This window comes from Macaca nemestrina, chromosome 17 (assembly GCF_043159975.1).
Source record: "Macaca nemestrina isolate mMacNem1 chromosome 17, mMacNem.hap1, whole genome shotgun sequence".
Taxonomy (NCBI): domain Eukaryota; kingdom Metazoa; phylum Chordata; class Mammalia; order Primates; family Cercopithecidae; genus Macaca; species Macaca nemestrina.
Window position 1 is genome coordinate 54,870,719 of NC_092141.1, and position 18,744 is coordinate 54,889,462.

An 18,744-nucleotide genomic window follows, 5' to 3' on the forward strand; every position below is an offset into this window, starting at 1 on the left:
CTATCTATTTCCATGACTGGAAAGATAACTCAAAATACATGATGCATTGAGATTATAATGATTCATTCATTAATTCAAGAAATATTTATTGTGCATTTACTTTAAGCAAGAATATGAATTCAGAGTAAGAATAAATTAAGTGATTGAATTACTAGTTTTATTAGAACATTTTTACTATTTCCTACCCATAGTATGAACTTCCTTAAGATGGGTTTTTTAAAGGGAAATTTTGAGGCACTCTTGAGATGAAGAAATCAACAACTGTCTTTCATCTTTCTTCTCAAATTGTCATATTCATGAGATGTCTTCAGAAATTATGTACTTCTATGTTCAAATGAATCCCAGAATTTCTAAAGGATAACTCCAAAAGGAAAATGTTCTGTTAACAGTGATGATCACCTGAGAGAATCATAAGGAAAATGAAACTCAAGGCAATACAGTGGGGGTCCCTTCCCCATAAAGGCTACTCCTTCTACAGAGAAACTGTGAACACACTGGGGTTTATTTCAATAGAGGAAAGAATGTTACCTCACGGATGGCAGAGACCTTTTTACAGATGGGGAGGATGAGTCTAATAAAACCTTAGAAATAGAAAGAATCTCAAGATATTGATATTTAACAATACCTCCTAGAGAATCTAAGGATCAGATTTACTCATGTCACCTTGTTAAAGTTGTCAAGTGGGTCCACGCTACTAATAGCTGTTAGATAGTGTATTGAGATGGTGACAAGCACAGATCCTGGACCCAGGCTAGGTGGCTTCAAAACCTGCCTCTACTATCTTCTAACAGTGTGGAATAGGCAAGTTACTAACTGTGGTGGATAGGAAGGTGCACCATTCAAAACGTTCTTAAGAAGATTATAATGTCCAGCAGCAGAGTGTGGTCTGAGATAGTCTGTAGCTCTTAGCTCCTTCAGGGTCAGCTTCAATCTGTAGAGATCATTTTGCCTGAAGTGATACCTTTCCTGGGCCAGCCTGCACCTGGTGACTGAGCAAGGCAGGGTTATAAAGGTCCAACTACTTTTGCTCAATGTGGAACACTGTGATAGGCAGTGTTAGTGTTAGAACTCCTTGCTGAGTTGGCCAAATCTTTGTCAAGCCTGCATCTGAGTCAACTTCTCTGTTCAATCCTGCTTCCTCCTTATTTCCTTCACTATGGTTGACCTCTACTACACATCTGATTCTCCAAACTCTATCTCGATCCCTGCTTCCAGAGAGCCTAGCATGTGATAGCACTGGAAGTGGTCTGAGAAATTAAGTGAGACAATAGTGGCATTTTGGAGCTGGATCATTCAGCTCCTTCTTGATGATGAGGACTCCGTCACTGAAGGCAGATGGAACACAGAAGGGCTCTGGTTCCAGGCAATGATCTTTTAACTTTCAGCAGTAGGGAGCTGGCAGGGAGTACCATGGATGGAAATGCACTAGCAGGTTCAATATATTAAATACTTGAAATATAAGAAGAAAATAGTAAATATAAGGATATTAGGATAAGATAGTTATTGCAAAGCATCATTGATGCACTACTGTAGCAGTCCTCAAACTGTGATGTATATCAGAATCACTGGAACGGCTTTTAGAAACATGGACTGCTATGTCCCAAAGCCACAATTTCTGACTGAATAAGTCTGGGGTGGGACTCAGTAATTTCCATTTCTAACCCATTTCCAGGTGATGCTAATTCTGCTGGTCCACAAACACATTTTAAGAATCTTGCTCACAGAAAAATAATAGACGGTTGAGGAGAAGTTACATGTCATCAAAAATCAACCATGAAAGCCAGAGGGCTTGTCTGGTTACATATTAAATAACAAATAAGTAAATAAAGAAATAAATAAATGCTCATTTCTGAGTCAGAGGGCAGACAAAGCCAGGACCAAGCCTAGGACATAATACTCAGAATAGCTGAATTTCAAAGATGGTTAAACACCCAATAAGGGTAGACTTTATGCCAAGATCAATCCCTTCATTGGGAAAACCTGAAATCTTTGCCCATTCTTTGGAATGGGAAATCTGATGGCTTTCCTAGAATACTTTGAATATTCAGACTCCTCTGCACCTCCTGAATTTTCAGTGGTGCCCCACATCATTCTTGTAAGAGTCAACGTTTTTTCACTCTCATATTTACCCCCACTGACATACAGCTGCAGAAGCCTCTTCCACAAGGCAGCATGTGGTCCCTCAAGACCTGAGACCTATCCCTATTTCTATATGATACCATTCTAGGTTATCAGCTTCCAACCCTGCTCATTATTTTTAGCCACTTTGCACCTCTTTATAAATTTGGGACAACTGATGCTATGCAAACCCTACCTGATGGATATTTAATTTACTGCTTCCCCCCACCAAAAAATATAAAAGGACGAAACTCAATTTTGGTACCCATCTAGTAAATCCTTACCTTGCCCAAATTATCAGTCCTTTCCAAGTTTTCAATTCTTTCAATTTTCCTCAATATCTGGTTATAATCTTCCAGACTTACTTTTTCTGATGATTCACCTTCCTTCTTCAATCAAGATTACTAAATAATAAAACCTTAATGCCTAGATCCCTGTTGCAGCACTAGACTGCTGTGTGACTGGCCCCTTTCCCCAGGATCTAAACAAGCTCTGCAGGCCAGGTGCGGTCACTCATGCTTGTAATCCCAGCATTTTTGGAGGCCAAAGCGAGAGATCAGGAGTTCAAGACCAGCCTGGCCAACATGGTGAAATCTAACCTCTACTAAAAATACCAAAAAAATAAAAAATAAAAACATTAGCCAGGCATGGTGGCAGGTTTCTGTAATACCAGCTACTTGAGAGGCTGAGGCAGGAGAATCGCTTAAACCTGGGAGGCGGAGGTTACAATGAGCTGAGATCGTGCCATTGCACGCCAGCCTGGGTGACAAGAGCAATACGCTGCCCCCCCCCCGTCCCCAGAAAAAAAAAAAAAAAAGAAGAAGAAGAACCTCTGCAAACTGAAGCTTCCTAAGTTAGTAAAAACTTAGACTCATTCTGGCAGCCAGACCAAGCATAAACTGCATTCTCTTTGTATTGTCTGGATCACAAAGGAAATTACATGAAATGCTCAGTCAGTCATGCCTGCCCTTGTAAGAGAGGTAACCAAGACTGTGGACCATATCACCAAGATATTAGTGTATCAACAATCCTAGCTTGAGAGCTTCAAGAAATCAATGCGGGCTGCTGTTTCATCCATTTCCCTCCACGGACCTCTTGGCATCCATTAGACTGGTTACCTTCAGAGTTTACATCCTGTTTCTTTATTTTAATACAACTTTTTATACTAATATTTCAGAGGCATCCTGAAATATTACCTAAGGCATCCCTCTGTTGAGATATCTGATCTCCAGAATCCTAAAGCAACTGACCATTGTTTCTCCCTCTTAATAGCTAGTTCAACTGGTTTTGCTAACAAGAGTCCTTGAGAGGCAATTTTTTGGACCCTGCTTTGCCCACTCAAGAGGTTTATTATGACCTCTGAGATGTTCAGTCATGAATGATATTCATTTTTCTTGCACAAAAGTGGGGTACCAACAGTGTTGAACTTTACCTGAGTCTCAGGCTAACAGAAAATTCAATGGCTAAGAACTGCTGCTCCCTCTGCCCCCCACACCTCCAACCTTTTTGTATTCTGGAAAATGGTCAACCACAAGGGAACACCTGCTCTTGCATATTCTGAAATTAAGACTTACCTCCACTCTTCCTCCATGGCACTCTTGTTTTATGAGACTAGATTTTCTCCCTCTCATTTGAGACACTTATCATTAATAAATATTCTCCCCATTAGAATGACCTGAATAAAATTACCTCCTTAATTATCTGGCTCATTTTGTTTTTGTATCTGCTTCTTCCTCTTCTTCCTTTTCACTGATGTTGATCCCCAGTAAAGCATTTTGCAGTCTGAATTCTGTCTCAGTGTCTGTTTCTGAGGAAGTCAACTTATAACACTAATTTCCTGCCTCAATTCCCTCTCCTATATATAGTGGTAATCGTAATACCTATTCCTACTTCACTGACTTTTTGTGAAGATTTTTTATGTTAACATATGCAAAGTGCTTAAAATTATGTCTAGCAAATAGTAATAAATAAATGCTAGCCATTAATATTATTGAAGAGCTTGCAATAGGAGAGGGAAAAGGTATTTAATAACTTTTTTTGGAACTACACAAAATTTCTGCAGACCCCCATTGTGACTGCATGCCACTGACTAACCACGTGATTAATCGCGTGTATTATGCAGTTACATCCTTGCCTTAGAGTAAGAACATCTTTGAATGGAAAGAATGCATGCTCATCAAATGGCATGTGACCCTCTCCATGACACAGCTGCTACCCACCTCCCGGGATTTTCATCTCCACCCTTGTCCCTGCTGTATTCTACCCTCGCATAATTATCAAATATTAGTTTACTTCACACAGGTTAGGGCCTTGATATATGTCTTTGTAATGCTAGAAATGAATCTCCATCTACCTTCTTAAATTTACTAAATCCTACTCTCTTAAGATTCAGTTTAGAAAATCTTTTGCCCAGACACACTCATATACACAATAGGCAAAGAACTGAAGTATGTACTTCTTTTATGTGTCTCCCCAGGACCCTAGGCATACTTCCAACATTGTACCTGCCACATTGTAAGTGCTGTTGAAATTACTTATTTATGTGTCTCTCTTCCTAACTATAGCATAAGTTTTTAGAGAACAGGAACCATATTGTGGTACAAAACCATTTTGGTGCTTTGTATAGAGGTGGTATCCAATAAATTCATATTGGATGATTACACTGAAATAAATGTAGAGTGCTCTATGCATTTTTAAGTAGCTGAAAATTTCAGAGACCTTGCGATTCTTTTATTATTACAAGAGGACTGGTGGTAGCGAGTTCAAGAACATGTGCATGCATGTATACACACACACACACGTATGCACCACTGCTATTTTTTTTGTAAATCGGAATCATTAGCAAGACTATTAAGAAATGTTATTTACTTTTATATTATCTATTTTCACAGATATTTCTTGCATTTTTGTTAAAAACTCAGATACAAAATGCTCTCAGTATACATTCTTTATAGATACTCTATAAATCTAAACATTTTTAATGATATATAGTCCTTCAAAATTAAAGGTTTTTAAGCACTTTAAATTGAGATTTTTAAATGTTGAAAGAATGATATACAGAAGGTTCAATTTTAATAATTACATTAGTTTAATTTGAAAATTTGATACAAATATAGTAATGGGGCTGGTTGTGGTGGCTCACGCCTGTAATACCAGCACTTTGAGAGGAGACCGAGGCAGGTGGATTACTTGAGGTCAGGAGTTCAAGAACAGCCTGACCAACATGGTGTTACCCGTCTCTATTAAAAATACACAAATTAGCCGAGTGTGGTGATGGGCACCTGTTATCCCAGCTACTCGGGAGGCTGGGGCAGGAGAATCTCTTGAACCCAGGAGGTGAGGTTGTGCTATAGCACTCCAGCCTGGGCCTGGGTGATGGAGAGAGGCTCTGTCTCTAAATAAATAATAAATAAATAAGAAATGAACTAGTGGGATGAGGGAAAAAAAAGATTGCTTCTTTTACTTTATGAAATGAAATTTCAGAGGCCAAATATTAGTGGAAAAAACTTTAAAGGTAGAATGTTGATATCCTAAGGAGATCCACCCTTAAACTGTATACCACAATTTTCTCTCATAACCTTCCCAATAAATAAAATTCATACAACAAACAACACCTATTTCTGTATTCAATGTTCCATGATTGAGTTTGTACTCTGCCAGGTAATACCAGAAGGGGTGGGATATAGCTATAAATCACACAGGGAGCTTAAAACTCAGTAGAGAAAACAGGCAAGTAAACATTAATTAGAGTTCAAGGTGACAAGCGCTAAGAGATAAAGTATTAGGTACTACTAGTGCAAATTAGAAGGTGTGACTTCTCCTGCTGATGGGGCCAGGGATGGAAAAGAATGGGTGGAGGGAATGTTATTTCCATAATGTTCCTCCTTTGCCTCAGCTGTCACTTGTTCTTACTGTTAAACTGCCTTCTTTTAGTTCCTCATTCACTTTCTGTTCATGTATGCATGTTCTAAACCTTTAATTTGCAAATTTTCCAAGGTTGTGGGACAAACTTTCCTTTTAATTTCTGGCAGTCCTAAAGTCTCTATACACAGTGGGTACTCAATAAATGACATCAGCCAAGTCTAGCCAGTAATTATCTCTTACCCAAGCTTTCCCTAGTCTTGCCATGCAACTAACTAGGTGGCATTCCTCTGGTTTACCGTCAAAACTGATGAGGAGGGCACTAAGGGAGCCATTTCAGAGCTTCTCAGCAGATTAGCAGTGCAACTCCTATCATTGTTAATAAGATTTACAGAGGTAATCTACCTGACTTGGTAGAGAAACCCTGCTATTAAAATAAAAAGGGCAATACCTTCAGAACAGAGCAAAGTCAACTGTTTTACCTTCTAAGACATTAACATGATAATGTCACTGTTCCTCCAAGGGTGCCTGGCTTGCTAATAAATATGCTGGTGCCATTCAGAGAGACACAAAGGGCAGACTATTAGGTGAAACGTTTATATTCTGTTGCTTGAGGAAAACATAGGCTTTCTCTTATGACCCTTTTTTCCAGAGCTACATTCTCATAGACATATCTAAGCATGGGTCTCCCAAAGTTCAATAAGTCATGGAGGCCAAAAATTGAGGGTTGTATACAGTAATAGTGAGCAGTTTCACATAGACCTAAAATGAGGTGCCCTGAAAAGGAGTAGTGAGGTACTGTTGGAAATAAGAATTATGGCTAGTTCTCTGAGGAACTTGCGATGGTTGCCAAAAAAATTGATTTTCCTCTTAAGTAGTGTGGAGTTTTCTCAAGGATTTTAAGCAGAAGAGAAGTGTAGATAGATATGTGTTTCAGGAAAGTTAAACTAGGCTGAATGTATTGGAATAACTGTAGGTGTTTATTATTATAATAATGACCCTCCATATCTATAGATTCAGCATTCATGAATTCAGTCAACCATAGGTTGAAAAAAGTGTTTTTTAAAAAGGATGGTTAGGTCTGTACGGAATACATATAGACATTCTTCTTTATTATTATTCCCTAAATAATGCAGTATAACAACTATTTACCTAGCACTTATGTTGTATTATATAGTATAAGTAATCTAGAGATTAAAGTACATGGAAGGGCGTGCATAAGTTATGTGCAACACTATGCCATTTTATATAAGAGACTCAAGCATCTGTGGATTTTGGTCTCTGACGGGCACTCTAAAACCTATTCCTCATGAATATGGAAGGATGGCTGTAGTTTTTCTTTATTTGAACTTTTCTCTAAAAAACAATTTTGCCAACACACTATAACTGCAAGTCAGATCATATTAATCTCAAAGTTCTTTGTTACTGTATCAGAGATGTGTAGTGGCCAGCCATAGAAAGTGATTCTCACTAACACTGAAAAGTTGTAAGACCTGACTTCAGGGAGAGCAAGAGAAAGGATAGTTATAGAGACCTGAGAATCAGGTCTTCTCTAGGACTCTGCCTTTGAACAAATTAGCTTCAATCATGATCAGTTTTTATAAGACTCTGCTCAAAATGCAAATTTCTAGGCCAGGGCAACTGATTTCTAGGCAAAGGCAACTTGATTAAGTTGAATAATGACCCCTGGAATTAGCAGATGTTATCTCATGATTAAAAATCCCACCAGAATAACATGGCACAGGGAATGATGCTGAGCAGACGAACCTTGAAATCAGTGAAAAACACAAGTAAAACAAAAACATGTCCACTACAAGGACATCCCTAAAAAGAAAGTTCACACTCTCACACCTCCACCAAGGTTCTCTATGAGAGGGCCCTACGCTCCCTTTCAAATCTTAGTTCTTAGTATAGCCATCTTTTCATAAGTTATTTCAGACATTTTCCTTCCTATACAAAGCATAGATTTTCATATCATCTTGCATTTTTTAATGATACTGTATTACTTATTAATACTCTATTTATACTACTCATTGCTCACTTTTCCATATTTCACAACCAAAATTTTACTCATCCTCAGTAGCTTAGCTTAAATGTCATTTCTACAAATCTTCAGCTGTATTCAAACAACACTTTACTTGTATCTCTATTGTTATTTTATTTTGTCTTTAATAATTTATTGATAATACTATTATCGACAACTAAGAAACTGTACAGAAACTTACAATAAAAAATATTATAAATGTTATTTCATTTGACCCTGTTGGTGCTCTCTGTTTTACTACACTTTATCTTTCATAGGTCAAGAAATGTTAGATAGAAAGATTGCTTAAGTTTATGCCTCTAGTTACTGGTAAGGTTGAATTCCAATTCAAGCTCTTCTAGTTCTTGCCTCCCTATGTTATTTGAAAGTGTCTACTCAACTAGATTTCAATTTCCAAAGGCAAAGAACTTTGTCTATCGATGTGTCTCCCATGGTACCTACCAAAGGTTTGCAATGGTAGGTAGTCAGTAAATGTGTGTTGAATAAAAGAATGATAGCATCAAAGTTTAAAATGTATTATCAAATGATAAGTAGTTTTGGATTCAGAAAAAGAGAAATTGATGAAAGCTAGATAACGGAATGAATCTTCCTCTTGAAGGTAAGATTAGAGTTGAACTTCAGACATGAATGTTTGGAAAGTCAGGAAATGACAAAGAGATTTCATGGTAGCAGAAATCTGTAAGCTGAGACTTTCTCACAGCCTGGATTGGTACATCTTCTTTGTAGTTTAGTTTATAAACATAAAGAATCCTTTCAAATGGGATATTGACCTGCTTAGGGGATGGGGGAGGTGGTATGAGGCCAAGATGCACTAAACAGTGATTTATCATTTACTCCCTGATTCTTCTTATCAGGTTGATTTATGAGGCAGCTGTCAGGCCTAGCTCTGTGATCTGTGATAGACTTTGAGCTTCAGGCTTCCTCAGCCAAATTAAATTTGACATTCAATTTAAAATCTGGGATACAGTATGGGCAACTCTAACTATAACGTGGTATAGCAATGAACGTTCTGCTTAACATGGGGGTTTCTACAGCTCCCTGGGTCTTCTCCTCTGAAATAGAGCATTTAATTCATTTCACCAAATCATACACTTTTAGAACTAAAAGACACCTTACAAATGCTTGAGGACAAAGAGGATCCTGCAATTCTTGTATCAGTCATAGCAACTAACATCTTACCTTCCTGTGTGAGATCATGTGCATAACAACCAGAGTATAGGATTTTGAGGCAGACAGACTGGTGTTTCATTCATAATTCTGCTGCTGACTTCTTGGGTAAAATTGGGCAGAATATCTAACCTATTTAGGTTTCAGGTTCCTTATCTCTGAAATGAGAAAAATACTTACCTCAGAAGTTATTGTAATGATTCATCAAGCTAGCATATGCAATTTGCTCTGCACACAGTACATCCTAAAAATATCTTGGCCCCACTCCATTTATAACACTTAGTGCATTGGGTTAAAATGACTTGCCCAGTGGCATAGAAAAGTGGTCCTGTAATATTCTGTCATTTAAGCCCTCCTGAACGCAGACATTGAGACGGTCTTAGGAATGTAAGAGGTTTATTGAGCAGGAGAAAGATTACCATACTCAAGCCAACCTGAAACCTGTGAAAGAAAAGGAAAGAGGAGGTGAGATTGGGCAAGGAGAGCCTCAGCTTCAAATGAAGGTCTGACAGCATCTGCCAACTCACTGGATAGTTCTGAAGCAGAGATGACTTGTTACAGGATTCCAGCTAGGGAAGAATGGTACCCAGATATTGGCTGAGGGCTGCCTGGGATGAGAGTGGGCTTGATTCAAAATCTGAGACAATTCTTGCAGATGCCAGTAGCTGAGGACTACCAGCTAAATACATTCCTTACAACTGAATTTCTCGCAAGTTATTTCTTGAAGGGAGATCTGAGTTGCACATTCCAAACCTGCCACAACTAGGAGCATAGTGTTCTATTAGATCAAAAAGCAGTTGTGACCTTTAAAGTTTCACATAATTCAAAGCCAAGAAAGACTTGATAACTAAAAGATAAAATGTTAAAAATAGAAAACTTTGATGTATATGTTCAAACTGTATTCGGAACTGTATGGGACTGAAGAGGCAGCAATTTCTATATTTCAAGACTCAAAGAGATAAAAAAAAAAAACCATAGAAAAACACAGATGAATGTTGACAGAAATAGAAAAAAATGAGAATGTTGGAAACAAAAAGAAAAGAAATCAATCCTCTTTTTGTAATGGCGATGTGGTATAAAGAAGACAAATGCTTAGAGGAGTTACATAAGTTGTGAGTGCATTCCCAGCTCTGGTAGCTGCTAGGTCTTTTACCCTGGGCAAGTTATCGAGCCTCTCTGAAAGCTAGTTAGTTCGTACTTTTCTTTTTCTATGTTAATCAATTCTGGTATAAATAATACTTTGCTATTTCTGTGCCAAAGGGCACTGAGACCAGTCTAAAAAACTCACTTAGCTCCTTCTTCCAAGAAATATTTGCTCTTGGATAAGACTGTGAAACAACTAAAAAGCTTACTTATGACTAGCAGCTTGCTCATAATACTGCAAGACCTTCATTTCACTGTGTCCGTCAGTCTAAAGCTAGTGTGTCATAAATTCTGCCATTCCCAAATATTTCCCCATCCTTTAAAACTTGCCTTTAAATCACCCCATCTAAGTATAAACTTGATAAATACATTTTCATGACTTTTGTGAGATACTGTAAATACACTGTCAAGATCGTCCTCTTCTTTACTTCATTAATCTAAATCAACTTAGCTTTGTTCAATCAGTAAATGTTTCTGGTGGTCTTTTTAGGGAGTGTGATGGTTAATATTGAGTGTCAACTTGATTGGATTGAAGGACACAAAGTATTGTTCCTGGGTTTATCTGTGAGAGTGTCACCAAAGGAGATTAAAATTTGAGTCAGTGGACTGGGAAAGGCAGACCCACCTTCAATCCGGGTGGGCACCATCTAAGCAGCTGCCAGCACAGCTAAGATAAAAGCAGCCAGAGAAACGTGGAGGGACTAGACAGGCTAATTTTCCAGCCTCCATCTTTCTCCTGTGCTGGATGCTTCCTGCCATCAAACATTGGACTCCAAATTTTTCAGCTTTTAGACTCTTGGACTTCACCAGTGGTTTGCCAGGGGCTCTCAGGCCTTCATCCATGACTGAAGGCTGCACTGTCAGCTTCCCTACTTTTGAGGTTTTGGAACCTAGACTGGCTTCTTTGCTCCTCAGCTTACAGACAGCCTATTGTGGGACTTGACCTTGTGATAGTGTAAGTCAATACTCTTTAATAAACTCCCCTTCATATATGCATCTATCCTATTAGTCTTGTCCCTCTAGAGAACCCTGACTAATACAGGGAGTCAACAACCAGCACAAGATTGGAAGTTTTGCAAAGAGTTGTGATGGAAGGTAATATGGGTAAAAGAACTGAGGAAATTAGCAAGAAAGTGATGTTGTGATAGACTGTTGAGCCTACCATGGAAGACCAAGAAAATGAAAACAATCAGGGGACTAAATGTAGTGGTTTTCAACCTTGGCACTCTTGATATTTGAGGCTGGAAAATTCTGTTATGGGAGATGTCCTCTGTATGATATTAGCAGCATCACTGGCCTCTACCCAGCGGATAACAATACTACATACCCAGGGGTAACTACCAGAAGTATCTTCTGACATTTCCTTGTTTTTTAGAGGGCACAAGTTCCCAGTTGACAGTCACCGGGCTAGAGGGAGAATAGAGAGATCAATAAATTTGTTAAATAACTAAAGTATGTCAGATAACTATTTTGGCAGGATTACTTGAGTAAGTAAGTGGGCAGGGTAGGTGAGTTTGGTTGGGAGGGAGAATGCTTAATGAGTGATTTCAAAGATAGTGCCATTTTAGGCTTTATTATTTTTCAGAGTATAAGCATGGGGATGGATGAGTGACACATCGTAGAGGAGAAGGATGCTACATAAGAGAAGCCCAGACTTGGTGGAAACATTCGATGTTCTAATGCATAAAAAGTAATTAGTTCAGAGACTGCCACGAGATGAATAGTTAAAAAGCCTGATTGTCTTCTCAATTTGATTTGTGGCCAAGGTGGTTAAAAATAGAAAAGAAGCTGAAACTTTACATGTAAATATGTCCTTGCTTGAGTAAAAACAATGAAAGTGATCCTGATAAAATGAGTCTCCAATGAATAACAACAGGATTTTATTTTAATAGCACTGACATGTTCCTGTTTCTAAAATAATGTTTAATAGGGGCAAGATGATTTCCATACTAAGGTATGTTGAAAGAAAAGAGCTCCTTTACTTACTACTGAGGTAGGAGTTATTAAGAAATTATTTTAGGCAGATAGAGAGGAAAAAAGGGGTCCTTGGAAAATTTTTCGAAACTCTTATGTAGCATGAAAGCCCTGGCTCTTAGACCCAAGCCGGCAATCTTTGATATGCAAATGCAAGCAGTTAGAAACTGGGTCCACTCAACATGGTGGTTACCAGGATTGTCCTCTTGCCCTGACCGGACATGTGCCTGGCAGCATGGCCGCCCCCACATATCCCCACGTGTGTGGAACATTGTGGCGCCCTATATTTGCATATTAAAAGGCTAGGGTGGGAGGAACAGTTTCTTTGTGGGCTATGTGAATGACATGCCTGGTCAAACCAATACCCTGAACCCTATGCAAATCAAATCGAACATAACTGGCTAATATTACCTAAATGTGGGGTCCCCTCTCTTGGCTTTGGAGCCCTCCCTCCATCTTTGTACAGGGGAGCTGCTTCTTTCTTTCTCCTCCCTTCTTTCTTGCCTGTTAAACTCCCTGCTCCTTAAAACTACTTCACATATGTCCTGTCCGTTTTTCTAATTCGACTCCAAACTAAGAACCTGGTGTTTCTCCACTCATCAGAGCGGTATCACTACCTTGGGTCAATTATAGTGAGACAATACACAAAGCTAAAGTATTTATTTGATAGTACAGAATGAGATTCAGGAATGATCTTAATGAGTCTTAATTATTCAGCAAATTTTATTATTTATCATAAATTGTCTTAATAAGTAAAGCAATGACAAAAGTAGTGTAGCTAAACAGAAGAATAAGTAATACAGACTTCTGTGTGAAATATGATTAGACAGCTACTATCATCCAGGAGTTAATTTCATTTCATCAGGCCATTATTTTATTCTTATAACATACACAAACACTGATCCACAACAAAACATTGAATCAAAGATTGTACCAAGTAAATGATTGGATAATATCACCACAAATCTCAATCTCTTTTTTTTTTTTTTTTTTTTTGTACATTCATCTGAAGCTAACTGGAAAAAAAAGTCTGCCATTTACTTCTTACCCATCACTGAACTCTGATGTTAGCCCTTCTTCCCTTCACTCCCAGACTTAGAGTTCTGGCCCGCATCATGCTGACTAGGTCACCAGGGCATTTTTGGCTTTTTGAAGTACTTTTGAATGAATCCTCACTACAATTTTAAAGCCATAATTTCAATTACAAAGGCAATCTGGGATTAGGCTATGATGATTGAAAGCAAAGCTTTTAACCCTCTACACCTTTCCTAGAGACTAATGGCTTTATTGGAAAGGATCAAGCAAGCCAGTTGATAAAGGCTTTTTCACCCTACCTGCTGGTGGCTGCCTTTTTGTAGCTAAAGTGGGAGTCTAGGTGAGAAATGTGCATTGTGTCCCATAACCTGTAGTTTTTCTTAATTATGAGGAATTTTTTTCTTGAGCTTGAGCCCTCCATAATGCCAGCAGAATTACACCATTCAAGTTGTGGCATCACAGAGGTAGGTAACTATTTTTCCCGAAAATGTCTGCATTGTGCTTCAGGAAGAAAAAAAAAATGTACCAGAGAGACTCTAATGGCACTTTTTCTCATAAAGAATTAAGAAGGAAAGAAAAATGTTTCGGAAAAAGACTTTCTCACCTGATCTTACTCTGCCTAGCGCAGCTGCATACAACTGTACTTCTTCTTCTGAAATGCATGACTGTCTTTTCTTCAAACAACCTACTTATATTTTTTATTTCTTCTTCGTTTTTTGTTTGTTTTTTTTTAATGAAAAAAGGGGACTAAGGCCTTAAAAATAGACTCAACTTAACAGACATCTGTAAAATATATTCAGAACCTCAACTTTTAGGCCTGATGATTTGAAGAAAGCAGTTTCTTTACAAATTTTTATTTGAAATAAATTTCTTAATGATAGTCAGCTTTTCCCAGAATTTAAAGCAAGGATAATAAAAGAAAATGGACTCATCCTTCATATTTTTTGAATCCCAACCTGAAATATTCTTACTCCCAGATTTCTTCATCTACTCTTTTTTGAACTCTGGGTTTTACAGAGAAAATCAAAGGAAAGTCATGAGACAGGATAAAGGACATTGCAGTTCATTCATTCAATGGTACAGGTAAGACATCACAAATGCAGGTGTACAAGATACGGGACCTCTTTTTTTTTTTTTTGGAAAAAAAAAAAAAGTTTTGCTCTTGTTGCCCAGGCTGGAGTGCTGTGGTGTGATCTCAGCTCACTGCAACCTCTGCCTCCCAGGTTCAAGCGATTCTCCTGCCTCAGTCTCCTGAGTAGCTGGGATTACAGATGCCTGCCACCATGCCTGGCTCATTTTTGTATTTTTAGTAGAGATGGGTTGTCATCATGTTGACCAGGCTGGTCTTAGACTCCTGACTTCAGGTGATCCACCCACCTTGGCCTCCCAAAGTGCAGGGATTACAGGTCTGAGCCACCAATCCTGGCTGATATGGGACTTCTTTAACTTTTCCTATTTCTTGTTCAAGCCACCATGTGATCGAGTTCTGGAAACTGAATCTCAAATGATTCAGAGTAATCTCAGTCATGTCAGGGCTTCTGTTCCTCTCTTAGAAATTGTGTTCAACATCTTGTAGGAGTCAGGGAGAGCCAATATGTGAATACTGGCACTTGTCCTATACCAATATCATCCATGCTGGCCTATGTGGAAAGTCTCTTGTTCTTACTTGTCCTTTAGTCATGAGACACATTGATCACTGTGGTGTCTGCTTCATACAGTACTTCCAGGTCTCTATACCCAGCAATTTCCTAGTTAGTCCTGTGCTACTTTTGGGTGCACAGAGAACAACTGGAAACTCTGGAGCTACTCAGGTAAATCTGCCTAGAAACTCAGTGAATATCTTTATTCTGTGCCTCTTGTGCTATATCAACTTCTAAGAGGCTTTCCACCTGCTCAGGTTCTCCCTGGGAGGTAAGGCACAGGTCGGCTCTGCTCTTTGATCCCCCAAACTTCCTCATATTTTCTACAGGGTATGCCCCCATCTCCCTTCTAATAGGTGATATTTACACAGCTCTGTGACCATGATATAATCAGATTTATATTTTATTAAGCTTTTTTATAATAAAATTATTATAGACTCACAATAAACCAAAAATAGTATAGGAAGTTTCCATGTACCTTCCCAATGATAACATTTTACATAACCGTAGCACATTTTCAAAACGAAGAAATTGCTGCAATGTTATTAGCTAAACTAAGGACTTCATTCTGATTTTACCAGTTTTTACATTTACTCACACATTTTCTTCTTTTTTGGTGTATAGTTTTATAAAATTTTGTCACATGTATAGATAAAATTTGTGTAACCACCATTGCAATAGCCAGAGTAATCCAGAGAAACAGAATCAATAGGATATGTGAAAACAACAACAGAAACAATAAATATATATGTGTGTGCTATATATATATTACATATATATATAATATATATAGAGAGAGAGATTTATTTTTAAGGAATTGGCTTATGTGATTATAAAACCCAAAAAAGAGCTAATGTTGCTGTTTAACTCCAAAGACCATCTATTGTCAGAATTCACTTTTGCATGGCGGAGGTCCTTCTTTTGCACTATTCAGGTCTCCAACTGATTGGATGAGGTACATCTGCATTATAATGGATACTTTGCTTTCCTCAAAATTCACCAAGTTAAATGTTAATCTCATCCAAAACACCCTCACAGAAACATCCAGAATAAGATTTAATCAAATATCTGGATACCATGGCCCAGCCAAATTCATACATAAAATTAACAGTCACAACCACTAGAATTAGAATATTGAATTGTTTCATCATCACAAAGAAGCTTCTTGGTGCAACTCCTTTAAAATTTTGTCTTCTTTTTTATAACAATAAAAATAGCTAATATATATTTATTAAATGTTTACTATATGCCCATGCTCTATTCTAAACATTTTATATGTATTACTACAGGCAATCCTAAAAGTAACCTAATAAGGTAGGTATTAAGATAAACCCATTCAGGCCACAAAAGAGTTCCAAAATAGATTAAATTAAAATTAGAAGTTGAAGAACTGCATTTATAGGATAACATTTATATAAATACATATGTGTGCACATATACACTCATACCCCACAAAATATAATTTTTTTTCTCTCTCTCACAGACTAGAATTGGTAGTGGTATTCAGAGAAGAATTTCATTTTATTTGTATGCTTTTTAAAATCAAAACAGAATAAGAACAGTTCTATATTACTTGTAAAATTAACACAAACAAAAATTTGAAAACTCAATTATACTAATATTACTTTGTATATTGTCTTACTTGAACAACTTAAAACTTATTTCAAAGGGGGCAGAATTCATTCTCTGTATCGCTCCTCCTTCTTTGGAAAAACATCCCCAAATTATTGCATCTAATTTAAGTTTCTAAATATAAATACAAGATGTTGACTTGTTATTACATGGAATAAACTTTAATGTCTTCCCCTTAACCAAACTACTTTCAGAAAGGTAGAAGATAAATTAATATCTAATTTTATGCATTTATTTTGAACAGTTAGTGAGCACCTCTTATATGCAAAGCACTGGGGATACCATGTGAAAAGCCCCCATACTTCCACTTCCTGCATGTAGAAGGTAGCTGCTGAGATGACACCCAATGATCCATACCTCCTGGTAGTCACACCCTTGTGTAATTATCTCCCCTTGAATGGGAGCAAGGCTTATTGACTGGTTTCTAATAAACAGAAAACAACAAAAATGAAGGGCTGTAACTTCTGAAAGCAGGTTATACACTGTGGCCTTCACCTTAGGCAGTCTTTTTTTATCTCTCTTGAGTTGCTCTGTCTGGAGAGAGTCAGCTGCCATATCATGAGGTGGCCCTGTGGAAAGTCCCAAGTGGTGAAGGGCTAATACTTGCCCACAACCACATCAGTAAGAATAGAAACAGATGTCCTCTCCACTCCACACTGATTGGGTCTTCAGATAAGACCACAGCCCCAGCTAACAGCATGACTACAATCTCTTCAGAGATCTTGAGCCAGAGGCATACAGCTAAGCCATGCTCGGATTCCTGACACATACAAACTTTGAGATAGCAGATGCTTGATGATTTAAGCTGCAAATTTGTGGAGTAAACAGTCTTTCTTCTGTGTTCCCAAGATACTTTGTATTCTTCCTCTATTAAATTCATTAACAGAAATTATTGTGCTGACCATATGGCAGGCATTGTTCTAAGCACTTTACATATGTTAATTTACTCAACTGTCTCACCACATCTGTAGAGATAGCACATTCATTCTTCCGGCTGCTCTGACAAGGTACCACAAACTGGGTGTCTTAAAATAATAGATATATTGTATCATAGTTTTGGGATCTAGAATTCTGAAATCAAGTTGTTCCAGGGCCGTGCTGCTGTGTAACATTCTGAGATTGTGGACCGAATCCTTCTTTACCTGTTCCTGTCTTCTATAGGAGCTGGCAGTCCTTGGTGTTCCCTAGCTTGCATCAGTTCAGTCTCTACCTCTGTGTTCCCATGGTGTTCTTCTTGCATGTCTTTACACTGTCTTCCTTCTGACTGTGCCTGTCTGGGTATCCAAATTTCCCTTTTGTAAGAGCCAGTCGTCTGGGCGCAGTGGCTCAAGCCTGTGATCCCAGCACTTTGACAGGCTGAGGTGGGCGGACAACGGGGTCAGGAGATTGAGACCATCCTGGCTAACATGGTGAAACCCCGTCTCTACTAAGAAAAATACAAAAAAAATTAGCCGGGCATTGTGGCGGGTGCTACTCAGGAGGCTGAGGCAGGAGAATGGCGTGAACCCGGGAGGCGGAGCTTGCAGTGAGCCGAGATCGTGCCACTGCACTCCAGCCTGGGCGACACAGCAAGTCTCCATCTCAAAAAAAAAAAAAAAAAGAACCAGTCGTGTTGAATTAGGGCCCACCCTAATGCCTTTAAACTTGATTATTTTCAAGTAAGGTCACATTGTGAGCTACTAGGGGTTAGGACTTCAACGTATGTTTTTTAGGGGAACACAATTCCGCCCATAGCCGGTAAGTACGATCATCATTATTATTCCTGTTTTAAACAAAGAGTTTAAATATTTGCCAGCATTGCACAGATAATAAATGCCAGAGGAAAGATTTGAATTTAGGCATTCTGGCTCCAAAACTTTTGCTGACAACCACTTCCTTACATCACCTATAATATGGTCACACGCCACTTAATGACAGGGATACATTCTAAGGAATGCATCGTTAGGTGATTGATTTGTTGTACAGATATCATAGAGTGCACTTATACAACCCTAGATGGTACAGTCTTCTACACACTTAGGCTGTCTGATATAGCTATGCCTCCAAGGCTACAAACCCATACAACATGTTACTGTACTAAATGCTGTAGGCAACTGTAACACAGTGATATATATTTGTGTATCTAAGCAC

The 18,744-nt window shown here is 38.3% G+C and overlaps 1 long non-coding RNA gene across 1 annotated transcript; it reads right to left on the reverse strand.

The window, feature by feature from the left end:
• Window positions 1-216: 216 nt before the first annotated feature.
• On the reverse strand, window positions 217-17,620 carry LOC139359611 (uncharacterized). Its single transcript, XR_011615748.1, has 3 exons — window positions 17,575-17,620; window positions 9,203-9,348; window positions 217-350 (listed from the first exon to the last, which is right to left on the reverse strand). It is a non-coding gene; the product is annotated as an uncharacterized lncRNA (long non-coding RNA).
• Between the last annotated feature and the right edge of the window lie 1,124 nt (window positions 17,621-18,744).